The 15,552-nt window shown below is 38.2% G+C and overlaps 1 protein-coding gene across 1 annotated transcript in view; it reads right to left on the bottom strand.

Moving 5' to 3' along the window:
- Positions 1-3,680: 3,680 nt before the first annotated feature.
- Positions 3,681-15,552, bottom strand: part of CA8 (carbonic anhydrase 8) — a 47,038-nt gene continuing 35,166 nt past the window's right edge. Inside the window, exon 9 of the mRNA XM_029959372.1 lies at positions 3,681-4,329. The gene's annotated coding sequence lies outside the window, so the exon portion shown is untranslated. The remainder of the gene's footprint in view (positions 4,330-15,552) is intronic.

Raw genomic sequence — 15,552 nt, 5'->3', positions numbered from 1 at the left:
CAATGGCAGTTACATTTTCATAAATAAATGCCGCACCTAAATACTTCCAAACATGCTCTGCATGGCCCAGCCTCAGGAGGGGTTGTAGAAGATTCTCCAGCTACCTGACATTTCAGAAGGCTGCACTGCTTTATAAAGGAAGAACACAACTCAAAGCAAGTCATGGCTGATGATACCACCATGAAACCCAGCCAAGGAGAAAAAGGTAGGCTGAAATTTGTCCCCCTTCCACAGTTCTCCACCCTTAGAGGGTTTTCCCCTTTTCCTCTACAGCCATCATTCCCCCTGAAGCTCCCCTCATTTCTACAAGGAAGGAAATTTCTCTTCATTCTCATAGGAGTTGATGTGACAACCATGAAAGAATTAATTTGCACTAGGCCATTGCTGCACCAGTGCTGTGCCCACCAGTCAAACTCAATGAAGGTGATTCTGGCCTTATGGCAGCTGCACCCTGGCAGAGTCTGGGAAACACTGATATCTATGACTTCTTGTGAAGCTGCATGTGCATGGATGTCCTCTCCTTGCTCCTTCTCCAGTCTCAAAAAAATTCAGCTGAAATTTCTCAGTAAAATTATTTTTTCTTTATGTTGCCTTGTTGTTAAGCACTTTTAACGCTTCAGTAACAGTAGTCTTCAATTACCATCTGAGATTAGGAACACTGATGAATCAACCTTTAGGAGGCAGACAGGGGTGCTGGCCAGAGACCACTCTTATTTCCTCTTAGAATTAGTGTCCTAGCTCACACCTGTTTCCATACACAACCACTATACCATGCTTGCCAGTATAATGTCTGGGGTGGAGCCTATCCTTTAACCCACAGTAATTTATGCCTGGTTACCTCCCAGGTGTATTTTGGGAGCAGGTCTAGAATTCATTATTGCTCCACCTATGCCTTCATTTTCACACAAAAGAAAGGTGGGAGCCAGGGTAGAATGCAGGTTTTGGGAGGTATGGTACTAAGAAGCAGCTCCTCTGGTATGGAAAAATGGGAGCCCATGATCACAGCCCAGAGTGCAAAGCACATCGCACTATGGTCTGAAGTCAAGCTAAGAGTTTAAAGCCTCTGTGTTTTCCTGGGAGCTTCCGAAAACTGCAGAGGGATCCAAAGAACATGTTGCCTGCAGAAGAAAGATCATCAACAGCAGACATCCTGCCCCAACTCACCTGCCTTCTCCCAAGACCTGGATTTCTTCCTTTACCCAATACCTTCCCACAGTTTACCAGAAGCCTGTGGAGTCAGCTTTTGCCTGATGAGTCACATAGCTGCTATTAAGTATTATGTCATTGATTTCTTGATCAACAAGAGTCTAACTGCTCAATGTCTCTTGGAAAGTTACAATTCACATTTCTAATAAATCTTTAAAATTATGTGGAGCATTATGTAAATTAATATTTACCTTTAAAAATACTTCCAGACAGCAACTGGATTCAGAATTTTAGCAGCTATAGACTTGAAGAGGAAGTTACTAATTTAGGACCTTACACTACCTCAGAACACCTTTATCAGTCTTTATGATTTCTTAAAAATTTTAATACAAAGGCAGGCATGTGGAACTCTAATTGGAGAGCAGCAGAGCCTTGTCACACTCAATAAAACCTCTCATGGGTGCAGTGTAACTGAAGTAATACACTGAGAACCCTTTCTGCAAATTCCTCCCTATGGATTCCTACCAAAACCAGAAAGAATAATTTGATTCTTCCCAACACACCACGAATGTGGGTTGACCAATCTTTAATTAGAATGGGTGTGTTTTGTGAATGAATTTGTTGTTAGAATTAGATCTAGTTCTTAAGAAAAGATGCAGTTATAAGTATTTCTACCGATTTTTTTTTTCTTTTGAAGCCAACCCTAGAAAAAAAAAAAAAGCCTGACAAATGTTGAGGCAAATTTACTAACCTCAATTCCTCAGTAGTAGTATTTATATGACTAGAAGTTCACTGCACAAGGCAGTGCTTGAAAGAACAGCAAACAGAGGAAGGGAGCACAGGAAAGGGAAATAATGGACTTTTTGGTGGAGACATTACATCATTTGCTTTGCAATGTATCCGTATTTCACAGCCAAAATAATATCAGCCAGCTCCAAGATAAGGAATGTATTTATTTAGAGAATAGTTCAGATTTCATCATAATGTCAATATTTGCCATATTACTACTATAGTTCCTGTCACTTAACACTCAGTAGTTAATAATAAGTTGTGTGGAAAAGGACAAGACCTTCTGAATGAGCTGTGGATATAACTTGAGAATTATCAGGCTCGGAAGATTGTTCACTGCACTTTTGGAGGGTTCTCTCGTTGCTGGGTGAAAGAAGACAAGAACAGACCTTCAGCTGGTAGAAATCAGTTGACTTCCACCTCATATAGCTTTATTTCATTTTACCAAGATTTTAGTACCAAACCTGATAACTAGAACAAATTATCAGGTTCCTGTCCAAAACTGCAGACAGCCCAGCCTAGCCATTCCAGGCCATTGCAGAAGAGATTTCTCCCTGCCCTGTGGTACAATGTGGATCAGTGGGAGGCCAGGCTCTGGTGATCAGTGAGTTAGTGTTGGGCTCTGCCTGTGGTTGCTTGGGGAGTCCTTGCTGAAGGTAGAGGGGAAGCAGCCACTGAAGTTGCTACATCCACATGCTGGGAACACTGGAGGTGGGAAGTGTGGTTTTGGACAGCATTGAAACCTTGAATCCATTGACTAGATATTTGGGTCATATTTCATTAAATGTAGGCAGAAGACGGAGAGGGATTCCTTAAACTCAACTCCTTAAACACAACACTAAGAAATACAAGTTTCTATAGGCCCAAGGAGCAATGTACCAATTGCTGCTCTGCTAAGCCCAAAATAAACAGATGACCTCATGGTGGGCTGCTTGCTGTACATTTTCTATGTGTTTATTGCAACGCATGCTGCCAAGGGGTATCTCCAAAGGAAGTACACATTTCTGCAGTACACCCAGTTATGAACATAGTAAGTGCTCAGCAGTATTTGCTCCCCCTCACTCAGCTCACATGGTGTGTAGGTTTGTACTATGGTTACTGTTGCCCCTAATATACACATAAATGACTCAGAGAGTTCGAAACTCATTATTCAGCAGCAGCTCTGCCCATAACCCTTGACAAGGTGGATTAAGGATGCCTTCTGACACTGCATTTACCATTGCCTGGGGATGACTTTGTGATTGATGATTGATCTGCTCCAAGGGAGGAACTTCCCCTTTGTGAACCCTCAGTCTGCATCTTCATTGTGCCGCAGCCTGCAGCTTGCCATCTGTGCCTCTGGGGTTCTTCCACTCACAGAGGTCTCTGCATAAACCTGCCTACTCATGCTAGTACAGCAGACCTCACTAATAGCTATGGTGATAAAAGCTACTGCCCCCCATATAACTGACTTTGTCCTTCAGATCTTGGTGTTTTGTAGCAATTAGAAGTTATGAGCTTGACTACCTAGTTTAGAGTGCCACTCCCTTATCTTCTCTGTCAGGTAAGTCATGTGTGGCCCAGCATTGCAATCCCCATGCTGTGCAGTGAGCCTAGAACATGCAGAGTAGGTCCCAGACTGCCATCCTCAGCAATGTAAAGAACAAATGGAACTGTCATAATTCACAGGAGAACAAAGGCTGATAATTTTCTGCCTGAACTGAACACTCCTTTCAAAGTTCCATGACCCACCAAGTAGAAAATAATCCAGACAATTCAGTTTATTGTTATATTCCTTAGTTCCAAACTGTCCTTTATTTCAGTAAGGTTCCTAGTAATGCAAATGTCATTCAGCTTTATTCAGATAAACCATGTTAAGTGTATATGTTTGGCAGAGGAGTGCTCCTTTCTGCCAAAAAAATAAATCTGAATTTGTATATTACTCTTTATGAACAATGTTTTTCTTAGCTTTATAGAATGCACCTCCCCTCTACAGAAAGGATGGTTACTGACAGAAGAAGAAATGATATGGAATAGAATTAAATCTAATATTCAAAATAATAATGAGTATTTCTACATACTAGCATTCATACCAAGCTTAAAATCAGCACTACTTGGATCATAGATGACTATTTAATGCAATGGCAAAGTAACTATAAAATCAATTATAACTACCATTTAAAAATAATTAACAGTGAGAATCGGAAGATTTAATGTGTTTTCTTCTTTTAATGTGCAGCCCCATTCACAGAATTTCACTGGACCATGTGGACAGACCAACTGCCACAGCCGTCTATCAAGGCTGAATTAGATGAAGACAAACAATACAGGCTTTGTGGTTCAACTGAAGCAGCAGCCTCAGAAAGTTTCCATTTCTCATCTGCGGGCACTGTGGGAGCATTGTCTTCCCCCTCTCTGAAAAGAGAATGGAACAATTATGTTACTGACATTCCTCCACAGTGGGTCTGAAAGACTGTTTATGTCCAGCCAGGGAGACAGGGAAAACTAAAAGCTGGGATTTCATGACAGCAGGTGGGAGCAGTTTCAGGGTATATACTTTCGTGACATAATGGTCCTGATTCTTCTCTTTCAGAGTAAAGCCAGTGCTGGAAGATTTACTAGCAATGGAGGAAATAGTAGTAAAAATGCAAAGTTAAATGCAACGGTAAAATTTTTAATTCAAACCAAAGTTCTACAATTGACTTACTGAATCAATCTGGTAATTGATTCTAACGTGGTGTGAATGGCAGTAAACTAGAAAGAAAAATACAGCAGTCACAGAGAATTTTTTACCATTTACTATTTTAGAGGCCCTACCAAGTGAAGCGCTGAGTACCCAGCTCTTATGGGAGTCAGGTGGGCTCAGGAGACAGAAAGCAATCACCCAATTTGTTCTAATAGCAATAATATTCTTACTCATTAGCAGCAGAGATTAATCGATACTCAATTTCATGCAAACACATATTCATGTGCTCTGGTATAACCTTAAGAAATCAGCTGCTCAGGTTGCCCTAATGCTCTCAGTTCAGAGGCAGTGCCAAACCATTTCATTCTGTTATACTAATAATCTCCTTTTTTTTTTTTCCTGAGGTTATTTTAGTTCTAACTATAACTCAGTTCATACACACAAACAATCTGTAAGTCCTTGGGTGCAAATGATCACCTGGGGCTACAAGGAAGAGTCAACACATTTTAAAGAGTTCCCACTCTTTTACTTAAAGAGGAAGGGAGAGTAGAGGCTGCCAGCCACCATCAGCACTGCTAAGTCAATCTTGCCTACACAGAGACAATCTGTGTCATGATTTGCATGTGCTCCCTGGTTGTCATTCAAGATCTCCCCAAAAAAGTCGTCTGGCAGCAACATCATTTAATGGTCCACTTGAAGAACTTTCTACAAGCTGCCTTCTAAGGGAGGCTGTAAGTCCTTCACACAGCAGCTGGTTTTAGCCACAGTTACACTCTACATAATAGCACAGAGGATTCTCAGTCCTTCCTGGGGTTTGATATGATGGCATAACATAAAAAACCCCAAATAATAATAAGTTATTCTTCATCTCTGAAAAACTCTTGGAATGCTTTTCAGTGGGATGCTGATACAATGAACCAACCCACTCACTGAAGTGAACAGAAGGCTTCCATTTGCAAGGTCAGCAGGTACTGGATCAGTGACTAAGACTGAAAAATCTGAGTAAGAAAGCTCGAAAAAAGCCAATACCTTTGTGTTCTTAAGGTTCCATACAGGCAAACTAATGCTGTGACACAATGACACTTTCTCAATCTCAATTAGTGCTAAACTAATTAAGAAAACTGTTTTATACACTGCAGTGAGTAGTATCTCGCTTCTTTCTTGGATAATCCCTAGTGTGATGTAAGGGTGATTGAGTATCTAATTACTCCTTAATTGAATGCACATTTTGTACATTTTTAGCTAGTTCAAGCTTAATGCTTTTAGTCCAAAAGTCAAAGCCAGTGAAATTAAGTTGAACTGGGATTGGGGCAGCTATTGTATTAATGGATTACTTTTGGAAAGGAGCCTAATTACAAGCCAGTCCAAAGATTTCAGATACGTTCAGTATAGAAATACTTAATATATTGTCTGACAAAAGACTGATTCTATACATTGGTAGTGTTGTTATTCATGTTTACCATTTATTCTTGTTTCACAGTAATTTTTCTACCATGCTAAATAAATAGCACTGTTCCATAATATATATGGTCAAGTGACACACTACTCAGGCTAAAGGTTTATGTAGATATGAAGATATCTGCTCCTCTTACTCTGTTGAAAAGTTTTTGGAAATGCAATATTTGAGCTACAATTGTACAAATGAGCATGTGTATTATAGTCAGAAAATTGCCTAGAAGCCTTGCTTGTTTATAAATTATATTTCTGCCCCTGAAATTTCCTTTTCTTGGGTTGAATACTACATATATTGAGTCCCACTGCTTCCGGTGAAGTCCTCTACAGATAAGAAAACCATTACCAAAGAAAACCTTTCAGGATCAGTGCCATGAAGTGTAAATACCTGCAAAGTCTGAGAACTGTTATCACAATACCCGTGGTTAAAAAAAAATAAAAAATTTAACAAGGTCAATCTAAACTCAGAAATCAATGTCAGAACATAAAAAATAATTATGTTTCCAAGAAGATTTATATCTAATTCTTTCATATAATAATTTAAAGTACCTATATTCCTCACAGAGGAAATTTTCTTGTACAAAACTAGGAAAAATGCAACACTATAAATTTTATCTCAGAAACAAGGAGTAGAAGCAGGAGCAAAGATAAAGCCAAGCTGGTATATTTTTAAGAACCAAAGGTCCCAATGTTCCTACAGCAATAGAAAGAACTTATTTAAAAGAGAAGATATAAGAAAACTTCAGTGAAAAGGATTATTTTTCAAAGTCTTCCGAAAGTGTTGAGAAAGTGCAAATAAAGAGACTATGGACAACTTAAATATCACGGCCACAATAATATGCCTTTCCATCTGATAAGGAGGAAGTAAGATGCCCCACTGCAGTAGCCTTAGGTCAAGATCACTACACAAGATCAAAAACCTTACTCTGCTACTTAAAAGTAGTCAATCTGCTTTTTGGAGATCTATTCCACCTATTTTGTCTAACCATATTCCTTATCATAATTGTTCACACAATGTCTCTATTTTGTTTCCTTACAAAAGGATCTTGCCTTCTACTCCTTAACACTATGACAAATCAAAAAGTATAAGAGTTTAAAAAAATCAAAAGAAATGGGTGGCAAACCCCATTTGGTACTGACTAAACATTGCCATTACCCTATACCTTCCTAAAAACAGCACCTGCTAGTACAGTCAGGCATGGATTCAGAGTGTCTTAGAAAAGAGGACTGACTACTTCTGGAATCTTATCATTCCTGAAATGCTTTGCATTTCTTCCAAGAAAAGGTCACAATTTATTGAGTCTACATCAAGTTCTGTGGGCGTTTAACTACATCTATCTAACTAAAATGTACCTTTGTCTTGAGCTCTGGAGATGCATTAATAAAATCTTTTAAATTAAAGTTTTTCTCTGTAGCACTGCTCTGTCATAAACGCTGGTGTTAGTCCTGAAATATTGCTAACAACAGTCACTGCTGGCATTCTCTTCCTTGAGTGGCAATTATCACTTGCAAAAAACATTTTCAGTAACCTAAATAACTTGGTAGTTTATCTTTGCTATTTATTTTCAAAACATGGTTGTCCGCTTAGCAAGAGTTTGTTTGCATACTGCTCATTGCATTGTCTTCATCCATATGAAATAATGAGATAAAACTTCCAATAAGAGTAAGGACGTCTGCCTACCTGGATCTTCAGTTTCAATGTAGGAGTAATGTTCTGCTTAAAACTCCCTGTGTGATTTCATACAGGTAAAACATAGTGAACTCCCAGTGCCAAAGACGTATTACATTACTGACAGAGGAAAGCATATTGCAGGCTTTCTTCTCTGACTTGGTCGTACATATGTACCTTGACACTCTTCTAATATCCTTGACATTCCATTTCACATGCACTAATCTCTTTCTCTAGAAATGGATGAAGCTTTATCAAAGATGATTTAAGCTTCCTACTATTTTGCCTCACCACTAATTCAAAGCTTTTTTTACCATATGTGAAAATAACATACCATAGTTTCAGTGTGTGCTCAGACTCTAACTTGTGTGTTTTGGCTGCCAATAAGCATGTCATGAGGGTGTTTTTTATGACAGGCAGTCCTGGCTACATTATCAGTTCCCAAGTAGCAGTCTACAAACCAAACGTGGTTTATGGTAAGCAGCTGGAAATTATATTCTCACAACTCATTTTGCAAAAAGCTGATGAAACAGTGAATTGTGAATAGCAACGAATATGTGATGCTCATAGAGACCCACAGGTCGCAAAGTTTGGGAGCCTTTGTCAGCATGAATTTTCTAAAGCATAAGCAGAGATCTGACTCCTAGGCTACCTTATAACATTTTGGCTTTGAAAAGGAAGGACAGTAATATCTTTCTTCTTTGCTTCTTCTTTACATGCTTAGGGATTTTGACCATTTTCCATTCCTCCACAATTTGTGTATTTCTAACAAGAGCTCAGTAAGGAACTGAACAACGACAATTCCAATATGATACTAACTCTGGAAACACTACAACTCAGAATGGTTTTGTTCCTCATTTAGGGTTTGATCATTCCCTATACTGATGCTCTGGCCTGAACACAGCATAAATACGAACTACACCAGTGACTAGTCTATGACTCTTGGCTGCCTCTGGCTACCAAGTCTGTACATTCTGGCCCCTGTGTCAGAGGTATGTCACACAAGTAACAAAAGTTTTTTCTACTCACTAATTTGAATCATAGCAGTGGAGAAAAAAATTATGTTGACATCACAGGGTTCACTTACAATCTCAGTACACATCCTATTCCCTGCTATTACAATGAAGTAGTGGAAAACAACCTGAAAAGGCAGCATCTTCAAGCCATTCCTGGAGCTTTTGGTTGCCTCAATGCTCCAAAACTTTTGGTTTGTTTCCAGTAGGTCTCTAGAGGATTAAGGTCCGTAGCTCACAAGTCAAAGGTGTTTGGCCCTCTGACCTAGAGTCACGCACTCAAGCATAAACACATTCTCAAGTACTCTGAAGTGGCAGTGGAGTGTTGGGCACTATACATAAGATCTTAAACACAGAAGAACAATTATTAGTTTTGTTGATAACATGAAGTTCAGTTTCTTTCAAAGACTGAAACTTAACAATTAAACCAACCACCTTTCAAGCACAAACTCTAAACTCATGAAGACAAACAATGACCGATAAAGAGTCACTCACTGAGAATCAGCATAAATACTCACATTTCATCGAATCTAGGAAATTAGTGTTTGCATTTCTAAAGAACTACTGTTGATAATCTTTGTGTTCAGTTGTTTTGGGGTTTTTTTTAAACAGGAAAAAGATAAGAACAGTCATAATAACCTAATGATGCATGGCTGCTGAAAGCTCACTCCAGCTCTGGATCTACACAATAGGAAAGGATAAAATCCCCAAGTGTTAGAACTTCTGCAGAGTAACTTCTTTGCAAACTTCACAAACTGCAAATGCTACTAGTAAACTGAGAGTAAAGACACGTGGATAGGTAATGTAAATGCCCACTAAAATATAAAGTTCACTGAGATCTGCTTAAACAAAGAAATGCAGACCCTAGCATTGCATCACGCTTTCCATTTCTCAGAGGCACGGGGCAGCTCCACAACTCCTGTGTTTGAATGTCCCTTCATATTCTACAGTGTTACCATACAGTTTGCAATTCCAGAGAGGGGAGTGCACCACTACCTTTTTAGTACTAGCTCGTTCCCACTGGCAACACTGATCCCACTTCAACATCCTCTGGAAAGGGCAACACAGTTCTGTTGCCACAAGAGCTGCTTAGCATCTTCAAAAGCAAGTAATTTGCACTATCCGCTCACTAAATGTATCGGTTACAGTCATCACATTTCCCTCTCTCCTTGCTGTGAAACTACTGTTATGCTAATTTCTGCTTGTCTGCTCATCTCATTATCATCCAGAAAGTTTCCGGGAGAATTGGGCATGCAGTCTCTGTTCCTCCCACTCTAAATTACTCCTTCCTGTTCCTCAGGCCTAGCACAATCTTGCTATTTTAATGATGTCTTTTTTTTCTTATAATCTTGAATGTACAACTAGGAAAATGATAATTATATTAAGAATGTTTTTAATCTGAATTAATTTCTGCTATCATAATTTACAGGATATTGGATAAACTTGCAATCTGAGGTCTACCAAATATGAATGCGCATGTATGAATGTATATATAAAAACTGATGCTTTTTCAGATGTTTCTGACTCAGTCATGAACAAAAATGTTCAGGAGAACTGGAGTAATATATAGAATTAGACTGAATAGGTATAAGCCATCATCACACTTGGAGAATAATTCTTTATCTGTGAATATAAAATAAATTGTGTCTGAGATAAAGACTTCTGAGACAACACACTGGAGATCAAATTGTTATTTATTAATTATGCTCAGTGGAAACCAAATTAAAGTTTATCACTTTTTAAAAAAGTATTCTTTAAGTATTATTTTAGCAAATTATTTTTTAGAAAAAGCTCTTACTGTCTTCTATTGAAAGGATCTCATGCATTTCAATGACTTCTGTAGCAGAAACTTATTTGATCTCCTCTCAGTAAATAGGAGCAATACCACTTATCTACTCTATGCACGGAATCATGCATATACACTCTGATTCATAAATGAATGAAGACATGTAAGCATGCCAACCTGAGTTCAGTATCATTACAAATTCAAGTTGATATTCAAGTGTTTGAAATCAGGCATATTGCTCATTCACAGATAAAGCTGTTCCACTGAGGTAAAAGAGGAGAAAGGCATGTCTATCAATCAGTTACATGTAAACTAAAAAGGATTAAAGAGGGGATGAAACATCCACTGGAAACCACAGATGACACCATTTTCAGTGAAGAACGCCCTACTAGAAAAGTACTTATCCATTTGGAAAGGTGGTAAGCCCCAAAATAACAGTCTGCTGGAAAACTCACAATTCACATATTGAGAAACAGTCAGACAGGCATCAAATCATAAAAAAAAAAAATAACCTCTGATGAAATGGAAGATTTAAGGGTTTTCTTATTTCATTTTTAGAAGTGGTAGTATTTGTTGTCCCCATTGTTAAACTTTGCTGTATAAGAATTATAAATCTTTTTTCCAAGATCATCTGAAAATGTCAAGAAATATCTTGGTGCCCATAGCAAGGGCTCTGAGTCAAGGAGGAAGTATGAAAAAAATTAGTGTTAACACTGAGGAAGTCACAATGTTATCCTTCCTCTTTTATTTCAGAAAAGGATCTGGGAGCCCTGGCAAACAAGTTCTACGTGTGTCAGTAACGCAACCAGGCAACAATGAAGGCCAACAGCCTCCTGGGCTGCACCAGGAGAAGCATTGCCAGCAGGGGGAGGGAAATGATCCTTCACTTCTACATCTGGAGCATAGGGTCCAGTTCTGGGTTCCCCAGTTCAAAAGAAACATGGACATACTGGAGACCAGCAATGGGTCACAAAGATGATTAAGCAATTGGAATACCTGTCATAAAAGGACAGCTGAGAGCTGGGACTGTCTAGCCCAGAAAAGATGTTTCAGCAGGGATTTTATCAGCCTAGATAAATACTTTGAGAACAAGAAGATGGCACCAGACTCTTCAACTGCATCCAGTAAAAGGAGAAATCCAATAGGTACAAACTGAAATACTGGAAATTTCATTTAAGATTAAGAACCTTTTCCCCTGCAGGAGTGGTCAAACACAGGGACAAGTTGCTTAAAGAGATTGAGTTTTCATCCTCATGATATTCAACACATAGCTGCACACAGCCCTGACAGCCCACTGTAGTTAACACTGCTTTGAGCAGAGGATCAAACCAGTAGATCTCTGGAGGCACCTTCCAATCACATCTATTCTGTTATTCTGGAAAAAACTTTCTGTTATTCTTGAAAAACTATTCTGTTAATGTTCTTCACTGTCTGAACGCAAATCTGTACTGAGATTTCCCACCGAACTCCTTTAACACCTGACTGGTTCTTTCACTACTGGACATTATGTTAAAAGGTTAGAAATTTAAAAAATTACTTTTTCAAAAGAAACTTATGTGAAAACTGTGACAACTGCAGGAGAGGACAGATGTAAAGGCCATATAATTGGACGTAAATGGGATGCATTTCAAAAACACCCACACAACAGAGTCCAAAAACTCATTAACTCCAGGCTATAGGAAAGAGATCTGTTTTTAGCAACAAAGCAGAGCCAAAAGAGGCCAATCAGATAGCAGCAAACTTATTCTAAAGCTGATTGGGTTAAAGAGAGCAGAGAAGCTACAAAGTTCTGTTTTGTCCTCCTGAAGGCTCCTTTTAGAGCCTGGACAAACTTTTTTTTAGTACTGGAAAGGAGTATTTTGATATCTGAGTTTTCCCATGATGCAGGAATATTAATAAAAAAAAAAATCAGTTCTTTCCCTGAGATTGCACACCATGATATTCCATGTTTGTGTCAACTCTGCCTCTAATTCAACCAACTAGAACAATTTACATCAAAGACCAACATATGCCATTTGATCATAAGCCACAAAGGGTTCAGTTTTGTCAAGGTTTAAATCAAGACTGAAGAGCAGATGTTCTGAAGCTTTGGGAGCATGGTGTGTGTAGAGCCTGCATTCTGATTCAGCCAAAACTAATTAGACCTTTCAAACAACCTCTTTCTCCTCCTGTGTATATAACACTTCTGGAAACATTTGTCTCCTCCTTTCCCTGACAGAGTGACAAGGTCATGGCAAACCAATGTTCCTCAAGGTTCTTCAAGTGAGTGTACCACACTGGTTTGAAATAAAAAAAAAAACATTGAAAACTTCACTGATAGGTGCTCCCGCAGCCTTGGCAGAGGGACATTGTGTCATAAAAGAAGCCCACCAGTGTGTTTGTAATTATAATATTCAAGACATATCAGAGGTTTAAAATATAAGGTAATCTTCTCTTTGAAAGGAAAAAATGTTCCTCTTGAATCATGAGGTAGATGCTGTCTTGCAAACTATTACTTCCCCATCTGCTACTGAGTCTTCATAGCAATACTCAGCTGATGTCAGCAGTCCCAGCTTAAGGGACTTCCTTCATTCCTATGAAGGAAGGTGTCTTCTCTGAGGGTGTCTGAGGTCTCTGTGAGGAGCTACTGTTCCTCAACACCTTGCTCCTGGAGAGGTGTGAAGAAATTACTACAAAGTAAGTAGGGTTGTTTTCTTCCCTTTCTGCCTCTTTGTATAGAATAAAGGTGAACAATGCCATGCGATTTCTTTTTACACTTCATTTTTTCAGCTCTCCAAACACAACAGCAAGGATATATAATGAAACATTGATTGATTCAGTGCTATTCGTACTGATGTACCCAAAACTAAGAAGACCTGGCCAAATGAATTTTGGATAAATAATTCAATCAGGTGTAGAGAGATAAGCATCATTTCTTCTGTGAGTTACACAATGCCAGGAGTCACAGTTCTTCCTCAGTGCTTGAGAGTCCACAATTAGCATAGCCCTAGAGTGAGGACTGTTATTTTATATTAAAAATTCCATCATTTGTGAATTAAAGCTGCAGATTATTTTGTGAAGCACAGCCAAGATAAATCTTATTATATAGAACAAATCTTTATAAGTATTGACAAATGTAATAAAATTTCAAACATGAAAGCAAAAGGGAAATTTTTACATTTCAATTCCAGCATTGTAAAAGAAAGTCTTTCATGCTTAAAATTCAAACTCAGTGTGTCAAGTAATTTCACCGTTACAGACTTGAATTACCTGCACTGGCCTGAGGGCATTATTCACTCTCTGAGAAAAATTGTACTTTAATATTGCTATGATTTTCCCAAGTAATTTTTATGCAGAAGCTGGGATGAATTTGAAACATCCATTTCAAGATTAAAGTGACAACACTTGGTGACTGCAGAGAACCATGTAATTGAGAATTGGGCTTAGGGATGTGCTCAAAATTAAATATGGGAATGAGAAAATATTTTTTAAAAAGTATCAAGATTTTGCTTTATTTGTTTAACTTCTAGGATGCAGATATTAAATAAGGTTATAAAATACAAATAAACACTTACTGCAAAAATGTTTAGATGCATACACTATACTGAACACTTACACTGCATGGAAAGACCATGAAATTGTTGGTCACTGTCCTAGCTCATTTAATAATTTCTATCCTATGCAGAAGGGAAGATAATTTTCCCATTTGGTTTTAATGGATCCATTTTTTGGAAGCACAGAATTATCAATCTCTTTTACAGATTATCTTCTGTCTGATTATTTATTAACTTCACCTCAAGTTGGGACCCAGAGAATGCTCTGAAGAGGCTTAACTCCAAAACGGAGCATGTGAACCAAGTTCCACCATTGACCTAGAAAGGGCAAGAATTTAATGTACAAATACATGTCCTTACCCAGAAGTGTTTATCAATAAGCTTTCAGCAGCATGCTTCCAAGTGAAACTCTGGATGAATTGATTATTTTGTAACTTTGAAGAAATGTGCAGTTAGAAAATCTGATGCTTTTATATAATGGATTCCAACAGTAAATAGGGTAATGGGGAGTACCCAATATTTTGATCATTTAAATAAAGTTTACTGTAGACAGTAGATGAAAAATTTTACTATGCTAAAAAGCAGTATGACTTGACAAAGGAAGCAATAGAACAGATTCATTCTTTTCTTGAAGACATCCCAGATTTGCTGTCTCACTATTTGTATCAAGGTGGGACCATTTTATTTCAAAATCAACCATAAATGCTGGTGCCTTGACTTACTACTTTCAAGGCAACTATTTGTCTTAGAATCATAGAATCGTTTAGTTTAGAAAAGATCTCTAAGATCATGTCCAACCATCAACCCAGCATTGCGAGGTCCACCACTAAACCATGTCCCTCAGTGTCACATCTACATGACTTTTAAATGCCTTCAGGGATGGTGACTCAGACACTTCCCTGGGCTTTAACTCTCTATGAATCTCATTGCCAGGTTTTTCATTATAGTAAAACATTGATTAACTGAGTATAATGAGGTTTAGGAGTAGCTGTTGAGCATTGAGAGAATTTATTTTGTAACTGATAGAGGCTGGGGGAACATGACATGGGAGCTTTTCATAACTGAAGCAGGGTTAATGTAGGTTCACATGTATATTAGCTCTTATGTCATCCTTAAATTATTGCTCTGTGAGCCAATGAAGGCTGAAAAGAAGCAGCAACTACTCTGATGAATGAAATAAGAAAAATTAGCCATAAGAGAAGTTAATTAGTTTCCTCTTGTATCTTCACTAGAGTTGCCCAAGATTCAGTATTGGGGAAAAAACAGCATTGTAAAGCAGGGAGAAGAGAATTATTTTTTTTAAACAGAAAGAAAAAAAGAAGAAAAAAAAAAAAAAGAAAAAGCCTCCTTCGAGAATTAAAGGCCTCCTTCCAGACCTACTACCCTGTTTTTTAAGAGATAAGACTGGGAAGATCCACCAATGACTGGTCTTCTAAAAACACAGTAAGAAATCAACCAGTAAACCTCAGTAACTGGGGAATTATACCCCATAACCTAAG

Source organism: Manacus vitellinus, unplaced genomic scaffold, assembly GCF_001715985.3.
Source record: "Manacus vitellinus isolate BGI_N305 unplaced genomic scaffold, ASM171598v3 scaffold_1_pilon, whole genome shotgun sequence".
In the NCBI taxonomy this organism is placed as follows: Eukaryota; Metazoa; Chordata; class Aves; order Passeriformes; family Pipridae; genus Manacus; species Manacus vitellinus.
This window is presented reverse-complemented; position numbering and strand designations above follow the sequence as displayed.